The 16,368-nt window shown below is 38.9% G+C and overlaps 1 long non-coding RNA gene across 1 annotated transcript in view; it reads left to right on the top strand.

Annotated features, from left to right (window-relative positions):
* Positions 1 to 15,765, top strand: part of LOC115865325 (uncharacterized) — a 55,424-nt gene extending 39,659 nt beyond the window's left edge. The window contains exons 2-3 of the long non-coding RNA XR_004044310.2: positions 13,430 to 13,562; positions 15,629 to 15,765. This is a non-coding gene — a long non-coding RNA (uncharacterized lncRNA). The remainder of the gene's footprint in view (positions 1 to 13,429; positions 13,563 to 15,628) is intronic.
* Positions 15,766 to 16,368: the final 603 nt, after the last annotated feature.

The following is a 16,368-nucleotide window of genomic DNA, read 5'->3' on the forward strand; positions in this document are numbered from 1 at the left end:
CAATCCTGCATATATAGACTGCTGTATCAAAACCTCATGGTAACAAGAAACCAAAAATCTAAATTAGATACACACACAAAAAAGAAAAAGGAATCCAAACACAATACTAAAGATAGTCATCAAATCACAAGAGAAGAGAACAAAAGAGAAAGGGAAGAAAAAAGACTAGAAAAAAAACCCCACCAATAACTGAAAACAACAAAATGGCAATAAGAACACACATATCAGCAATTATTTTAAATGTAAATGGATTAAATGCCCAATCAAAAGATAAGAATGGCTGAATGGATACAAAAATAAGACCCATATATTTGCTGTCTACAAGAGACCCACTTCAGATTTAGGTACATATACAGACAGAAAGTGAGAGGATGGAAAGCAACATTAAACGCACCAACATTCAAATTATAGGGGTCCCAGAAGCAGAAGAGAAAAAGAAAGGGACTGAGAAAATATTTGAAGAGATTATAGTTGAAAACTTCCCTAATATGGGAAATGAAATAGTCAATCAAGTCCAGGAAGCACAGAGGGTCCCATACAGGATAAATCCAAGGAGAAACATGCCAAGACACATATTAATCAAACTATCAAAAATTAAATACAAAGAAAAAATATTAAAAGCAGCAAGGGAAAAACTACAAATAACATACAAGGGAATCTCCATAAGGTTAACAGCTGATCTTTCAGCAGAAACACTGCAAGCCAGAAGTGACTAGCAGGACATATTTAAAGTGATGAAAGGGAAACATCTACCACCTAGATTACTCTGCCCAGCAAGGATCTCATTCAGATTTGACAGAGAAATTAAAACGTTTACAGACAAGCAAAAGCTAAGAGAATTCAGCACCACCAAACCAGCTTTACAACAAATGCTAAAGGAACCTCTCGAGGCAGGAAACACAAGAGAATGAAAAGACCTACAATAACAAACCCAAAACAATTAAGAAAATGGTAATAGGAACATACATATCAATAATTACCTTAAATGTAAATGAATTAAATGCTCCAACCAAAAGACACAGACTGGCTGAATGGCTACAAAAAGAAGACCATATATATGCTGTCTACAAGAGACCCACTTCAGACTTAGGGACACATAGAGACTGAAAGTGAGGGGATGGAAAAAGATATTCCATGCAAATGGAAATCAAAAGAGAGCTGGAGTAGCAATTCTCATATCAGACAAACTAGACTTTAAAATGAAGACTTTAACAAGAGACAAAGAAGGACACTACATAATGATCAAGGGATCAATCCAAGAAGAAGATATAACAATTGTAAATATTTATGCACCCAACATAGGAGCATCTCAATACACAAGACAAATGCTAACAGCCATAAAAGGGGAAATTGACAGTAACACAATATAATAGGGGACTTTAACACCCCACTTTCACCAATGGACAGATCATCCAAAATGAAAATAAATAAGGACACAGACGATTTGAATGACACAGTAAACGAGATGGACTTAATTGATATTTATAGGACATTCCATCCAAATACAACAGAATACACTTTCTTCTCAAGTGATCATGGAACATTCTCAGGATAGATCATATCTTGGGTCACAAATCAAGCCTTGGTATTTTTAACAAAATTGAAATCGTATTAAGTATCTTTTCTGACCACAATGCTTTGATACTGGATATCAATTACAGGAACAAAACTATAAAAAATACAAACACATGGAGACGAAATGATACACTACTAAATAACCAAGAGTTCACTGACGAAATCAAAGAGGAAATCAAAAAACACCTAGAAACAAATGACAATGAAAACACGAGGACCCAAAACTTATGGGATGCAGCAAGAGCAGTTCTAAGAGGGAAGGTTATAGCAATACAATTCTACCTCAAGAAACAAGAAAGATCTCAAATAAACAACCTAGCCTTACACCTAAAGCAATTAGAGATGGAAGAACAAGAAAACCCCCAAAGTTAGCAGAAGGAAAAAAATAATAAAGAACAGATCAGAAATGAATGAAAAAGAAATGAAGGAAACAATAGCAAATATCAATAAAACTAAATCTGGTTCTTTGAGAAGATAAACAAAATTGATAAACCATTAGCCAGACTCATCAAGGAAAAAAGGGAGAAGACTCAAATCAATAGAATTAGAAATGAAAAAGAAGTAACAACTGACACTGCAGAAGTACAAAGGAACATGAGAGATTACTACAAGGAAATATATGCCAACAAAATGGACAACCTGGAAGAAATGGACAAATTCTTAGAAAAGCACAACCTTCCAAGACTGAACCAGGAAGAAATAGAAAATATAAACAGACCAATCACAAGCACTGAACTTGAAACTGTGATTAAACATCTTCCAACAAACAAAAGCTCAGGACCAGATGGCTTCACAGGCAAAGTCTATCAAACATTTAGAGAAGAGCTAACAGCTATCCTTCTCAACCTCTTCCAAAATATATCAGAGGGAGGAACACTTCCAAACTCATTCTACGAGGCCACTATCACCCCTGATACCAAAACCAGACAGAGATGTCATAAAGAAAGAAAACTACAGACCAATATCATTGATGAACATAGATTCAAAAATCCTCAACAAAATACTAGCAAACAGAATCCAACAGCACATTAAAAGGATCATACACCATGATCAAATGGGGTTTATCCCAGGAATGCAAGGATTCTTCAATACATGCAAATCAATCAATGTGATGTACCATATTAACAAATTGAAGAATAAAAACCATATGATCATCTCAATAGATGCAGAAAAAGCTTTCAACAAATTCAATACCCATTTATGATAAAAACCCTCCAACAAGTAGGCATACAGGGAACTTACCTCAACATAAGAAAGGCCATATATGACAAATCCACAGCCAACATCGTCCTCAATGGTGAAAAACTGAAAGCATTTCCACTACAATCAGGAAAAAGAAAAGGTTGCCCACTCTCAACACTATTATTCAACATTGTTTTGGAAGTTTTAGCCACAGCAATCAGAGAAGAAAAATAAAAAGAACCCAAATCAGAAAAGAGGAATTAAAGCTGTCACTGTTTGCAGATGACATGATACTACACATAGAGAATCCTAAAGATGCTACCAGAAAACCACTAGAGCTAATCAATGAATTTGGTAAAGTAGCAGGATACAAAATTAATGCAAAGGAATCTCTTGCATTCCTATACACTAATGATGAAAAATCTGAAAGAGAAATTAAGAAAACACTCCCATTTACCATTGCAACAAAAAGAATAAAATATCTAGGAATAAACCTACCTAAAGAGACAAAAGGCCTGTAGGCAGAAAATTATAAGACGCTGATGAAAGAAATTAAAGATGATATAAATAGATTGCGAGATATACCATGTTGTTGGATTGGAAGAATCAACATTGTGAAAATGACTCTACTACCCAAAGCAATCTACAGATTCAATGGAATCCCTATCAAACTACCACTGGCATTTTTCACAGACCTAGAACAAAAAATTTCACAATTTGTATGGAAACACAAAAGACCCCGAATAGCAAAAGCAATCTTGATAGTGAAAAACGGAGCTGGAGGAATCAGGCCCCCTGACTTCAGGGCCCCTTACTACAAAGCTACAGTAATCAAGACAGTATGGTCCTGGCACAAAACCATAAATATAGATCAATGGAACAGGATAGAAAGCCCAGAGATAAACCCACGCATATATGGTCACCTTCTTTTTGATAAAGGAGGCAAGAATATACAATGGAGAAAAGACAGCCTCTTCAATAAATGGTGCTGGGAAAACTGGACAGCTACATGTAAAAGAATGAAATTAGAACACTCCCTACACCATATACAAAAATAATCTCAAAATGGATTAAGGACCTAAATGTAAGGCCAGACATTATAAAACTCTTAGAGGAAAACATAGGTAGAACACTCCATGACATAAATCACAGCAAGATCCTCTTTGACCCACCTCCTAGAGAAATGGAAATAAAAACAAAAATAAACAAATGGGACCTAATGAAACTTAAAAGCTTTTGCACAGCAAAGGAAACCATAAACAAGATGAAAAGACAGCCCTCAGAATGGGAGAAAAATATTTGCAAATGAAGCAACTGACAAAGGATTAATCTCCAAAATTTACAAGCAGCTCTTGCAGCTCAATATCAAAAAAATAAAAAACCCAGTCCAAAAATGGGCAGAAGATCTAAATAGACATTTCTCCAAAGAAGATATACAGATTGCCAACAAACACATTAAAGAATGCTCAACATCATTAATCATTAGAGAAATGTAAATCAAAACTACAGTGAGGTATCACCTCACACCCATCAGAATGGCCATCATCAAAAAATCTCCAAACAATAAATGCTGGAGAGTGTGTGGAGAAAAGGGAACCCTCTTGCACTGTTAGTGGGAATGTAAATGGATACAGCCACTATGGAGAACAGTATGGAGTTTCCTTAAAAAACTAAATATAGAACTACCATATGACCCAGCAATCCCACTACTGAGCATATACCCAGATAAAACCATAAATCAAAAAGACACATGCACCCCAATGTTCATTGCAGCACTGTTTACAATAAGCAGGTCATGGAAGCAACCTAAATGCCCATCGACAGAAGGATGGATAAAGAAGATGTGGTACATATATACAATGGAATATTACTCAGCCATAAAAAGGAACGATATTGGGTCATTTGTAGAGATGTGGATGAATGTAGAGACTGTAATACAGATGAAGTAAGTCAGAAAGAGAAAAACAAATATTGTACATTAACACATATATGTGGAACCTAGAAAAATGGTACAGATGAGGCAGTTTGCAGGGCAGAAATTGAGACACAGATGTACAGAACAAACGTATGGACACCAAGGGAGAAATGCTGTGGGTTGGTGGTGGTGGTAGTGTGATGTATTGGGAGATTAGGATTGGCATATATACACTAATATGTATAAAATGGATAACTAAGAAGACCCTGTTGAAAAAATAAATAAATAAAATAAAATTCAAAAAAGAAAAGAAAAACAAACACCTAGGAATAAACCTACCTAAGGCGGCAAAAGACCGGTACTCAGAAAACAGTAAAACACTGATGAAGGAAATCAAAGATGACAGAAACAGGGCTTCCTGGTGGCTCAGCGGTTAACAACCCACCTGCCAATGCAGGGGACATGGGTTAGAGCCCTGGTCCAGGAAGATCCCACATGCTGTGGAGCAATAAAGCCCGTGTGCCACAACTACTGAGCCTTTGTGCCACAACTACTGAAACCCACGCACCTAGAGCCCATGCTCTGCAACAAGAGAAGCCAATGCAATGAGAAGCCTGCACAGCACAAGGAAGAGTAGTCCCCACTCATTGCAACTAAAGAAAGCCTGCACACCGCAACGAAGACCCAATGCAGCCAAAAAAAAAAAAAAAAAAAAGGCAAAGATAACAGAAATAGTTGGAGAGATACACCATGCTCCTTGATTGGAAGATCAATATTGTGAAAATGACTATACTACCCAAAGCAAGCCACAGGTTCAATGCAATCCCTATCAAATTACCAATGGCATTGTCCCCAGAACTAGTACAAGATATTTTACAATTTTTATGGAAACACAAAATACCCTGAACAGCCAAATCAACCTTAAGAAAGAAAAACGGAGCTGGAGGAATCAGGCTGACTTCAGACCACACTACAAAGCTACAGTAATCAAGACAGTATGGTACTGGCACAAAAACAGAAATATAGATCAATGGAACAGGATAGAAAGCCCAGAGAGAAACCCAAACACATATGGTCACCTTATTTTTGACAAAGGAGGCAAGAATATACAATGGAAAAATACATCCTCTTCAATAAGTTGTGCTGGGAAAAATGGACAGATATATGTAAAAGAATGAAATTACAACACACCCTAATACCATACACAAAAATGAACTCAGGCTTCCCTGGTGGCACAGTGGTTGGGGGTCCGCCTGCCGATGCAGGGGACACGGGTTCGTGCCCCGGTCCGGGAGGATCCCACATGCCGTGGAGCAGCTGGACCCGTGAGACATGGCTGCTGAGCCTGCACGTCCAGAGCCTGTGCTTCGCAACAGGAGAGGTCACAGCAGTGAGAGGCCTGTGTACCGCAAAAAAAAAGCAAAAACAAAACAAAACAAAACAACAACAAATAATGAACTCAAAATGGATTAAGGACCTAAATGTAAGGTCAGACACTATAAAACTCTTAGAGGATGGGCTTCCCTGGTGGCACAGTGGTTAAGAGTCCGCCTGCCAATGCAGGGGACGCAGGTTTGAGCCCTGGTCTGGGAGGATCCCACATGCCGCGGAGCAGCTAAGCCTGTGTGCCACAGCTGCTGAAGCCCGCGCGCCTAGAGCCCATGCTCTACTACAAGAGAGGCCACCACAATGAGGGGCCTGCGCACCGCAATGCAGAGTGGCCCCCGCTTGCAGCAACTAGAGAGGGCCCACACGCAGCAACGAAGACCCAACACAGCCATAAAAAAAAAAAAAAAAAAAAAAAAACTCTTAGAGGAAAACATAGGCAGAACACTCTATGACATAAATCACAGCAAGATCCTTTTTGACCCACCTCCTAGAGAAATGGAAATAAAAACAAAAATATATGGGACCTAATGAAACTTAAAAGCTTTTGCACAGCAAAGGAAACCATAAACAAGATGAAAAGACAACCCTCAGAATGGGAGAAAATATTTACAAATGAAGCAACTGATAAAGGGTTAATCTCCAAAATATACAAGCGGCTCATGTAGCTCAATATCAATAAAACAAAGAACCCAATCCAAAAATGGACAGAAGATCTAAATAAACATTTCTCCAAAGAAATGGCCAACAAATTCATAAAAAGATGCTCAACATCTTGGGCTTCCCTGGTGGCACAGTGGTTGAGAGTCCACCTGCCGATGCAGGGGGCAAGGGTTCGTGCCCCGGTCCGGGAAGATCCCACATGCCGCAGAGCAGCTGGGCCCGTGAGCCATGGCCGCTGAGCCTGCGCGTCCGGAGCCTGTGCTCCACAACGGGAGAGGCCACAACAGTGAGAGGCCCGCGTATGCAAAAAAAAAAAAAAAAAAAGATGCTCAACATCACTAATCATTAGAGAAATGCAAATCAAAATCACAATGAGGTATCACCTCACACTGGTCAAAATGGCCATTTTCAAAAAATCTACAAACAGTAAATCCTGGAGAGGGTGTGGAGAAAAGGGAACCCTCCCGCACTGTCGGTGGGAATGTAAATGGATACAGCCACTGTGGAGAACAGTATGGAGGTTCCTTAAAAAACTATAAACAGAACTACCATATGACCCAGCAACTTCACTACTGGACAAATACCCTGAGAAAACCATAATTGAAAAAGATTCATGTACCACAATGTTTATTGCAGCACTATTTACAATAGCCAGGACATGGAAGCAACCTAAATGTCCATCAATAGATGAATGGATAAAGAAGATGTGGCGCATATACACAATGCAATATTACTCAGCCATAAAAAGGAACAAAATTGAGTTATTTGTAGTAAGGTGGATGAACTTAGAATGTCACATAGGGTGAAGTAAGTCAGAAAGAGAAAAACAAATACTGTATGCTAACACATATATATGGAATTTTAAAAAGCGGTACTGATGAACCTAGTGGCAGGACAGGAGCAAAGACACAGAGTAGAGAACAGACTTGAGGGCACAGGGGCGAAGGGGAAGCTGGGATGAAGTGAGAGAGTGGCATTGACATATATACGCTACCAAATGTAAAATGGATGGCTAGTGGGAAGCTGCTGCATAGCACAAGGAGATCAACTCGATGCTTTGTGATGACCTAGAGGGATGGGATATAGAGGATGGGAGGGAGGCTCAAGAAGGAGGGGATATGGGGATATATGTATACATATAGCTGATTCACTTTGTTGTACAACAGAAACTAACACAACATTATAAAGCATTTATACTCCAATAAAGATGTGAAAAAAAAGTCTGTCCAAAAAAAAGAAACAAAAAAGAATTTCTCACCCCATAACTTTAGTTAGGTAAAATTCTAAAAGTGCATTAATAATTTTTCCTTTGATTATTTCTTAAACCATCTAGTTTAGGGAAATAGTGAGATAAAAGGCAAAGCTTCTCAAATAAAACATGTTTGAGACAGTTGCATGTGGATAGGGCACTCTTTTACCTTTTTTATGATTGTCAAAAATTCATACTTAGGATCATTTGGATGTCCCTCTCGGTCCTCAGGACAGGCTGCCCCAAGATAGGCTACAATGGTATATTGAATATAGTAAACTAAATTTCCTTGAGAAACCGCTGATGAAACGAAATTATAATTACAAGCACTCTCTGCTCCCCCTCTCCTGGAAGAGGAAATAAATCAAATCTCCCATGTGAAGGTACTGTCAGTATAACAGGATAATAGAAAGCATCCTTATCACCAGATTTGGGAATTCTAGGTTAAGGAAGCTATGTAAACAAAGTTTGTTACTTCTTCATAAGTTTGCTGCCCGAAGCACAAACCCCTCTGTTTTGTTAAATCTTCACAAATAATTGTTTCTTTCTCTAAAAATGATATATGAGTGGCTGCTTTAGTCTCTTCAAAAGTCTCATTTCTATGAGACCTCTGTTCATATAAATTAAATTTGTTTATTTCTTTGTTAATCTGTCTGGTGTCAATTTAATTGTTAAACCATCTGAAAGAACTAAGAAGGCGTGAGGGCAACTTTTCCTCCTTCCCAACAGTTGTTTTAGTTGCCAGGATACTAGCTGGACCCACTCTCTTCCCCTTAGGGCTACAGAATTGAGAGGTACTGTGACCACAAACTTAAGCTGGCAGAAGGTAAACGTTGTTAACAGGTTAGCCTTCTGGATCTCTGCCTGGAAATGCCAGTGGAAGTGAAACTGATAAAAGTCATTTTTCTCTATAAATTTAGATTAGCAGGAGAAAATATGTGTGGAACTTTCTCCTTTGTCATAGCAACTCAAATAAAAATATGGTAAATGAGTGATCTTCATTTTTATTGGTCACTTCCTCCCAGAAAATGTCTCTGCTTTTCTTTGTCTCTCTGTGTTGTGTCATTTGTCCTAAGGAGGAAGAACCATAGGGCAGAATAGCAGGCATAGGTTCTGTATAAAATTGCTGTTCAAGCCAGCCTCACAGACTGGTGAGTTCATGGTTGTCACCCACTAGTGTTTGTTTAGACAAATGTTGCTGTGGGTCCCTCGTGTAAAAAACAGAAGAGTTTATTCCTTCCATCTTGGTCTATATTGTGAGAGCTTGACTTTATGACCAGTGAGAATATTCTATCTGGTCACTGCATTCTGAAATGTGCACTTATTGGGGTGGATCTATCTGGTGGCCAAATAGACTGGGGCATGAGACAGGAAATCACAAGCATCTCTCTCTTCATGTGGCAATGCCAGATTTCACAGGTATTTGTCATAAGGGGTCCTAGTCTATAGAGGCATTTCTTGTCTCAACATTCATTGCTTTGTGCTGAGAAAGTCTCATTCCAGTAGCACTGCCTGGTGCCAAAGATGAGTAGATTTATGACTGGAGGCATCTCACATTGTCATGACAGAACAGAGACAACATTTGATTACACCATCCTTACCACATGTGCAACAGAAGTCTTTACTGTCTTAGACTATATTGGGAGTAGACCTTTGGATCATGGGGGATACATCATCTGCACCCACATTAGGGATGCCTGTTTTATACATGGTAAAGATTTATTCTAAGTCTAAAAAGTTACCTCTGTGTCTTTCCATAAGAAGTCTTACTGGATCGAGTCATTATTGAAATAAACATACTAGTGGAAATCCCATTCGTCAGTGACAGGATAATGAATCGTTTTAACTGGAAAACGTCTATGTTTGAAAATCTTTTCTTTTTACAGAGTTTTATTGGAGTATAATTGCTTTACAATGTTGTGTTAGTTTCTGCTGTACAACAAAGTGAATCAGCTGTATGTATACATATATCCCCATATCCCCTCCCTCTTGAGCCTCCCTCCCACCCTCCGTATCCCACCCCTCTATGTCGTCACAAAGCACAGAGCTAATCTCCTGAGCTTTGCAGCTACTTCCCACTAGCTATCTATTTTACATTTGGTAGTGTATATATGTCAATGCTAGTCTTTCACTACGTCCCCCTCATCATAAACAACTCTCATACTGGTATTCACAGGAAGATCTAATTGAAAAGAGAACACAAAATGGTATGATGCTATTCTTAGGGAATCCTTTAATAAAATGAATTAACAGAAGCCAGACTTAGAACAAATTAAAAAAAAATCTGAAGTAAATTCCCCTTCTCTTCCCTTTTATACTCCTCTTCAATCCCAGCTCCCTGCACCTAGCCTCCATAAGATCATTTGGACCTCTGGGATCCTGGTATGACCTATCCCTCAAAAGCCAGCTCTATCACCTCACCCAGTTCTCCTAAATCTTAAAACTCCTGCAAGCTTCCCATAAAGCACTCACCTGGTTGTTTTGATTTCTCTTTTTAAAAAGATTTTTCGGAGAGCACATTGGGTTGACCTCTAGTCCTGGGGAGTACAGATTATTTTGTAAATGCTGACAGTCAGAAGTGAATTCAGCTGAGTACTTGAGAAGCACAATAAAGCTCACTTTGCAGTCCCTTATAACTCCTAATTTCCAGGTCTTGCTAACCAGCCTCTGCCAGCTTCAGGCATTCCTATGCAATGTCCTTTGTAGAAGTATACTGTACCCCATCCCCAAAATTTCAGATCCCTTGTAAAACATCAGATCTTTAAATTATAAAACGTTTTACCTCCAGTCTCAAAAGACCCAATCAATTCAGGGCAGAATTAAAAGATTAGTTGTTATTCACAACCCCAATCATAGGGACCTTAATTGACTGCTAGAGGGTTTTCTTCCAGCCCACAATTATACTGTATCTATTAGGTAGGCCAGATGACACTCTGGGTAGACAAAACCCCTTCAGAGAGGAACAGAGAGGCCAGCACCTCTCCCAGTCAACCAAAGTAGAAATGACCTAAATAGAAGCTAATATTCAAGGTTCGATAGGAAAAATATTAAAGACCTTTGCCCATAAATTTAGTTGGTCTAAGGTTGAATTATGTATTCAAAAAACAAAAAGGAAAGAATCCAGAAGCTTTTGTTGAATGTTTTATACAAAATTTTTAGCAGAAAACTGCATTGAAAACAGAAGCCCAGAGCACATGAAACACTAATATCTGCTCCAGTGAGAATTTTTCACCCTGATACTGGACAGCAAATTCAAAATAACTGCAAGTGTGGTAATTGAGGATACAACTCAATTCTTTGAAAGTAGCTTCTAGGAATGTAGAAAAAAAGTTTAATAGCCACAATTCTTGCTTTACAACTTGAATATTTAGAGAAACAAAAACATAAAGCTGAAAATAATTTGAAGCCCTCTTCCTATTTGCCTCCAGACTACTGCAGATATTGTAAGAAATCAGGAGGTTGTAAGAGAAATTGTCCTGCATTTAAGAGAAGGGTTTAAGAAGCAATCCCTTTGTGCCCCAGGACTGCCAGTAGGTTCATTTTTCTCCTTCTGAGGGACAGTTCCCCCCCCAAATAACAGGGTCAGCTGTTCCTCTGTTGCACCCCATAGCTTATCATTAAACCTAAAACACAGAATCAGGCACTGGATTCTTAATTGACACTGGTGCAACGTCCTCTACCATCTGCTCAGTGGAGTTGCCTCTACCTGTGATTTTGTTCAAGCAGTTGGAAACTCTGGGTAGACTATTTCATTGCCAATATTTCAGTCCACCCCAATATCTTTAGCTCCCCCCCCCCATAACATGCACTGGGCCATTCTAGTTTCCACCTGTTCACCAGTAAACTTCTTGGTGGAGATTTTAACGTAAATTTAATGCCGCTATAAAATGTAAGGGGAGGGGCTTTTATTTCCCTGCCCTCAGATAAAGCCTCACACTGTTACCGAATGCAAGTTCATGTGCCCAATGCACAGTGAGGCCAAACAAACCGAAACTCTCTGGAAGGTTTCAACAAAGCACTTTTAAAAGCAAGGTGAAAAAAAAAAAAAGCAAGGTGAGCTAGGGGTGTGTTTGGTTGTGGCAAACTTCTTGGTGTTGAACTCTTTTGTTCTTGCAGCTGTCCATGTAAGTCAGGTCATGATGTTCCTGTAACCCCCCAACAAGACAAATGCTATTCTCTGTTCTGCAACTTTTTATCTCTGTATGAATGGACTCTTAAAGGTTAGAGCCCTGAGAATAGACTATCCTGTATACTTAAGGCTATAGGCAACATTCAAAAGGTGCAGAGCCAGCATGACTAAGCACAGGCAACAAGGCACAAAGTTTAAAGTAAAGAGGAATAGATCTAATATGGAGTCAGAGTTGTTCTTCCCTGTTCCAACACCTCCTGCTTTCCTTACTGGAAAGTCAGCCTGATTTAAATCCTTCTGAATTGGATGGACCTTTAATAGATGTCCCAATAAATATCTGGGCCACACAGGCAAATGAATTTGCATTGCTACTATTGATATATGAAGTGACTGTATATGTTATATGGAAGAAAAATTAACCTTTCCATCAGTAGACTAACATGGTGTACATATTAAAAAACAAACAAACAAACAACCTTTTTCTGAATAATGAACACATTACCCATATTTATTAATCATGTATTAGAAAACTGCCTGGAGAGTACTTGTCTCTCACTGTCCTACTTCACTCTCTAGGTCTCCACTATAGACTATTTTTTTTTTAACATCTTTATTGGGGTATAATTGCTTTACAATGATGTGTTAGTTTCTGCTTTATAACAAAGTGAATCAGTTATACATATACATATGTTCCCATATCTCTTCCCTCTTGCGTCTCCCTCCCTCCCACCCTCCCTATCCCACCCCTCCAGGCGGTCACAAAGCACCGCGCTGATATCCCTGTGCTATGCGGCTGCTTCCCACTAGCTATCTACCTTACGTTTGTTAGTGTATATATGTCCATGCCTTGCTCTCGCTTTGTCACAGCTCACCCTTCCCCCTCCCCATATCCTCAAGTCCGTTCTCCAGTAGGTCTGTGTCTTTATTCCTGTCTTACCCCTAGGTTCTTCATGACATTTTTTTTCCTTAAATTCCATATATATGTGTTAGCATACGGTATTTGTCTTTCTCTTTCTGACTTACTTCACTCTGTATGACAGACTCTAGGTCTATCCACCTCATTACAAATAGCTCAATTTCGTTTCTTTTTATGGCTGAGTAATATTCCATTGTATATATGTGCCACATCTTCTTTATCCATTCATCTGATGATGGGCACTTAGGTTGTTTCCATCTCCAGGTCCACTATAGACTCTTTTTCAAACTGTGTGTTGCTCTTATTAACCCTTACTTTTTCAGCATGCTGAGCACAAACCAAACGCTCCCTTATGCCTGTTTACTAAACACTGGTCAGGTTAACTAATCAATCTGTTGGTTATATCAAATCTAGATAGAGCAAAAGAACCAGAACTGGTCTTCATTCCTGCTGATTGAACACCTGGTGGACTAAAGTAGAAAATATGGATGAATGACAAGCTATGGTATCCAAGACTGAAAAATAATCACTGCATTATTTTCTTCTGGTGAGTTATTTGGGACCCAGACCACCTGTATAGAAGTTCAAGGACCGGCCCTTGACCAGATAAAGACAATTAATGAAAAATGTTCTCTTTGCATTGAAAACAAACATGACCTTGGAACTTCTCTTGGTGACATACTAGGAAAATGTTGTAACAAACTGTAGATTCCACAAGTGGCAACTTCAAACCTCTCTGGGAGATTGTAAATGACTCTAGCACTACCCTTTTTGGTACAGATGTCTGCCAAATCACCAAATGATTTGGATCCTGCACAAGCCACTCTTTGTACACTCTGTACAGTGGGTATTTAAAAAAATAATTAATTGATTGATTAATTAGTTATATTATTTTTGGCTGCGTTGGGTCTTCGTTGCTGCACGCGGGCTTTCTATAGTTATGGCGAGCGGGGGCTACTCTTCGTTGCGGTGCGTGGGCTTCTCATTGCGGTAGCTTCTCTTGTCGTGGAGCACGGGCTCCAGGTGTGTGGGCTTTAGTAGTTGTGGCTCATGGGCTCTAGAGCGCAGGCTCAGTAGTTGTGGCGTGCGGGCTTAGTTGCTCCGCGGCATGTGGGATCTTCCCGGACCAGGGCTCGAACTCGTGTCCCCTGCATTGGCAGGCTGATTCTTAGCCACTGTGCCACCAGGGAAGCCCTGTACAGTGGGTATTTTAACTGTTCCCCTGAATAAGCTACCAAATACCACAAACTATTGTTGATGGATTGGTCCTTTTGTCAATATACAATCTCCTAGTTTGTCTTATTTAAGAAATTCACCTGAGTTTCTACGTTGTCTGAGATTAGGATTGCCACCTCAGCATTCTTTTGTTTACTATTTATATAGAAGCTATTTCCATCCTCTCATTTTTATCCTACTTGTGTCTTGGATCTAAAGTGTGTTTCTTGTAGATGATATGTAGTTAAATTACTTTTTTAAAAAAAAAATTATTGTTTCTCTCTGCCTTTTAATTGGAAATTAATTGTTTTTATTTTGGTAGTGTACCATTTAATTCTCTTCTCACTTATTTTAGTTATTTTCTTAATGTCTACCCTGAGGGTCAAAACTAACACCTTAAACTTAGAATAATCTAGTTTGAATTAATATCAACATAGTTTCTATAGTATAAGAAACTATGTAGTACTACCAAAGGTAAAATAGATAGCTAGTGGGAAGCAGCCGCATAGCACAGTATCAGCTCGGTGCTTTGTGATTGTGACCGCCTAGAGGAGTGGGAAAAGGAGGGTGGGAGGGAGACGCAAGAGGGAGGGTATATGGGGATATATGTATACGTATAGCTGATTCATTTTGTTATACAGCATAAACTAACACAACATTGTAAAGCAATTATACTCCAACAAAGATGTTAAAAAAAACCCTATGTATTAAACATATATCCTTTATATTTTTACTGTCCCAACTCTATATACTTGTGTCTATTAACATAGATTTATGTTAAAGCTTTACTCATTTGACTTTTAAATAATATAGGAAAAAAAGAGAACCTACGAACCTAAATACAATCATACTGGCTTTTATATTTATCTACATAGTTTCCTTTAGCAGCATTTATTCTTCATGACACTGAGTAGTTCTCAAGTGACATTTTTTTCAGCTTGCAGGGTTCCCTTTAGCATTTCTTGTCAGTCAGATCTGCTAATGATTATCTCCCTCAACTTTTGCTTATCTTTGGAACATCTTTATCATTCATATTTAAAGATAGTTTTACTAGATGTAGAGCCCGGTTTGACATATTTTTTTCTCTTAGTACTTTAAATATGGCATTTAAATCAGGCTTTTCAGTGCATCCTGTCCTTTGTCATTGCCAATGACAAATAAGCTGCTAATCTTATTGATGAACTATTATACGTGACAATTAGTTTTTCACTTGCTGCTTCAAGATTCTGCTTTTGTCTTTGACTGTTTGATAATATGTCCTGGCTTTGATTTCCTAGTTTATCCTAATTAGAGTCCATTGACCCTTTAGGTATGGAGATTCGTATCTTTTACCAAATTAGAACATTTTCAGCCGTTATTACTGCAAGTATTATTTTTCTCCTTTCTCCTCTCTTTTAGGCTGAATATACATGAACGTGATGGTTCTAGGGAACAGTAAGATGACCCTCAGGTGGGATGCACAAGTTCCAGTGTTTATTTGCCAGCAGAGGGCATTCCCACAACATACATGGTTGTTCAGGCATAGGAAGTAATGATGATGCAGGCTAGAATAGTAAGGATATTCAATGAGTGATCAGTGAGTGATTAACATAACATCTTCAATTCAGTTGGATCAGTGTCCACAAGGAGCTTGATAATGACCAGGACATCAAAAAGAAAATAATCCACACAGCAGTGGTCACATAGAGGCCAAACAATGGACAGTGAAGCCTGAAGGAGAGAGTTGGCAAGCCCTGTAAACAAGGACATGGCTGCAAGAAGGTGACAGATCTGTTGGTGCATGATTGTAGCAGAGTGGAGGGACCAGCAGATGACAACATAATGGTCAACAACCAATACAGTAAAAAGCACACTCCATGGAGCCAAAAGCCAAAGCCACAGAATACTGAACAATGCAGCTTATGTAGCTGATATTCTTAACTTCTCCACAAGCTTACCATTATTTGAGGAACAATGCAGTTAGTAAAATGCATGTCCAAAATTGAGAGGTTTGGGAAGAAGAAGTACATTGGGGTGTGGAGCCTGCTATCCAGGAGGGAAATTAAGATGATGGCTGCGTTGCCTGTGAGTGTCATCACGTAGAACCCAGAAACAAAGAAAGGATGAACTCAACCTGGGGATACTCTGAGAAGTCAACT

Source organism: Globicephala melas, chromosome 3, assembly GCF_963455315.2.
Source record: "Globicephala melas chromosome 3, mGloMel1.2, whole genome shotgun sequence".
Lineage (NCBI taxonomy): Eukaryota > Metazoa > Chordata > Mammalia > Artiodactyla > Delphinidae > Globicephala > Globicephala melas.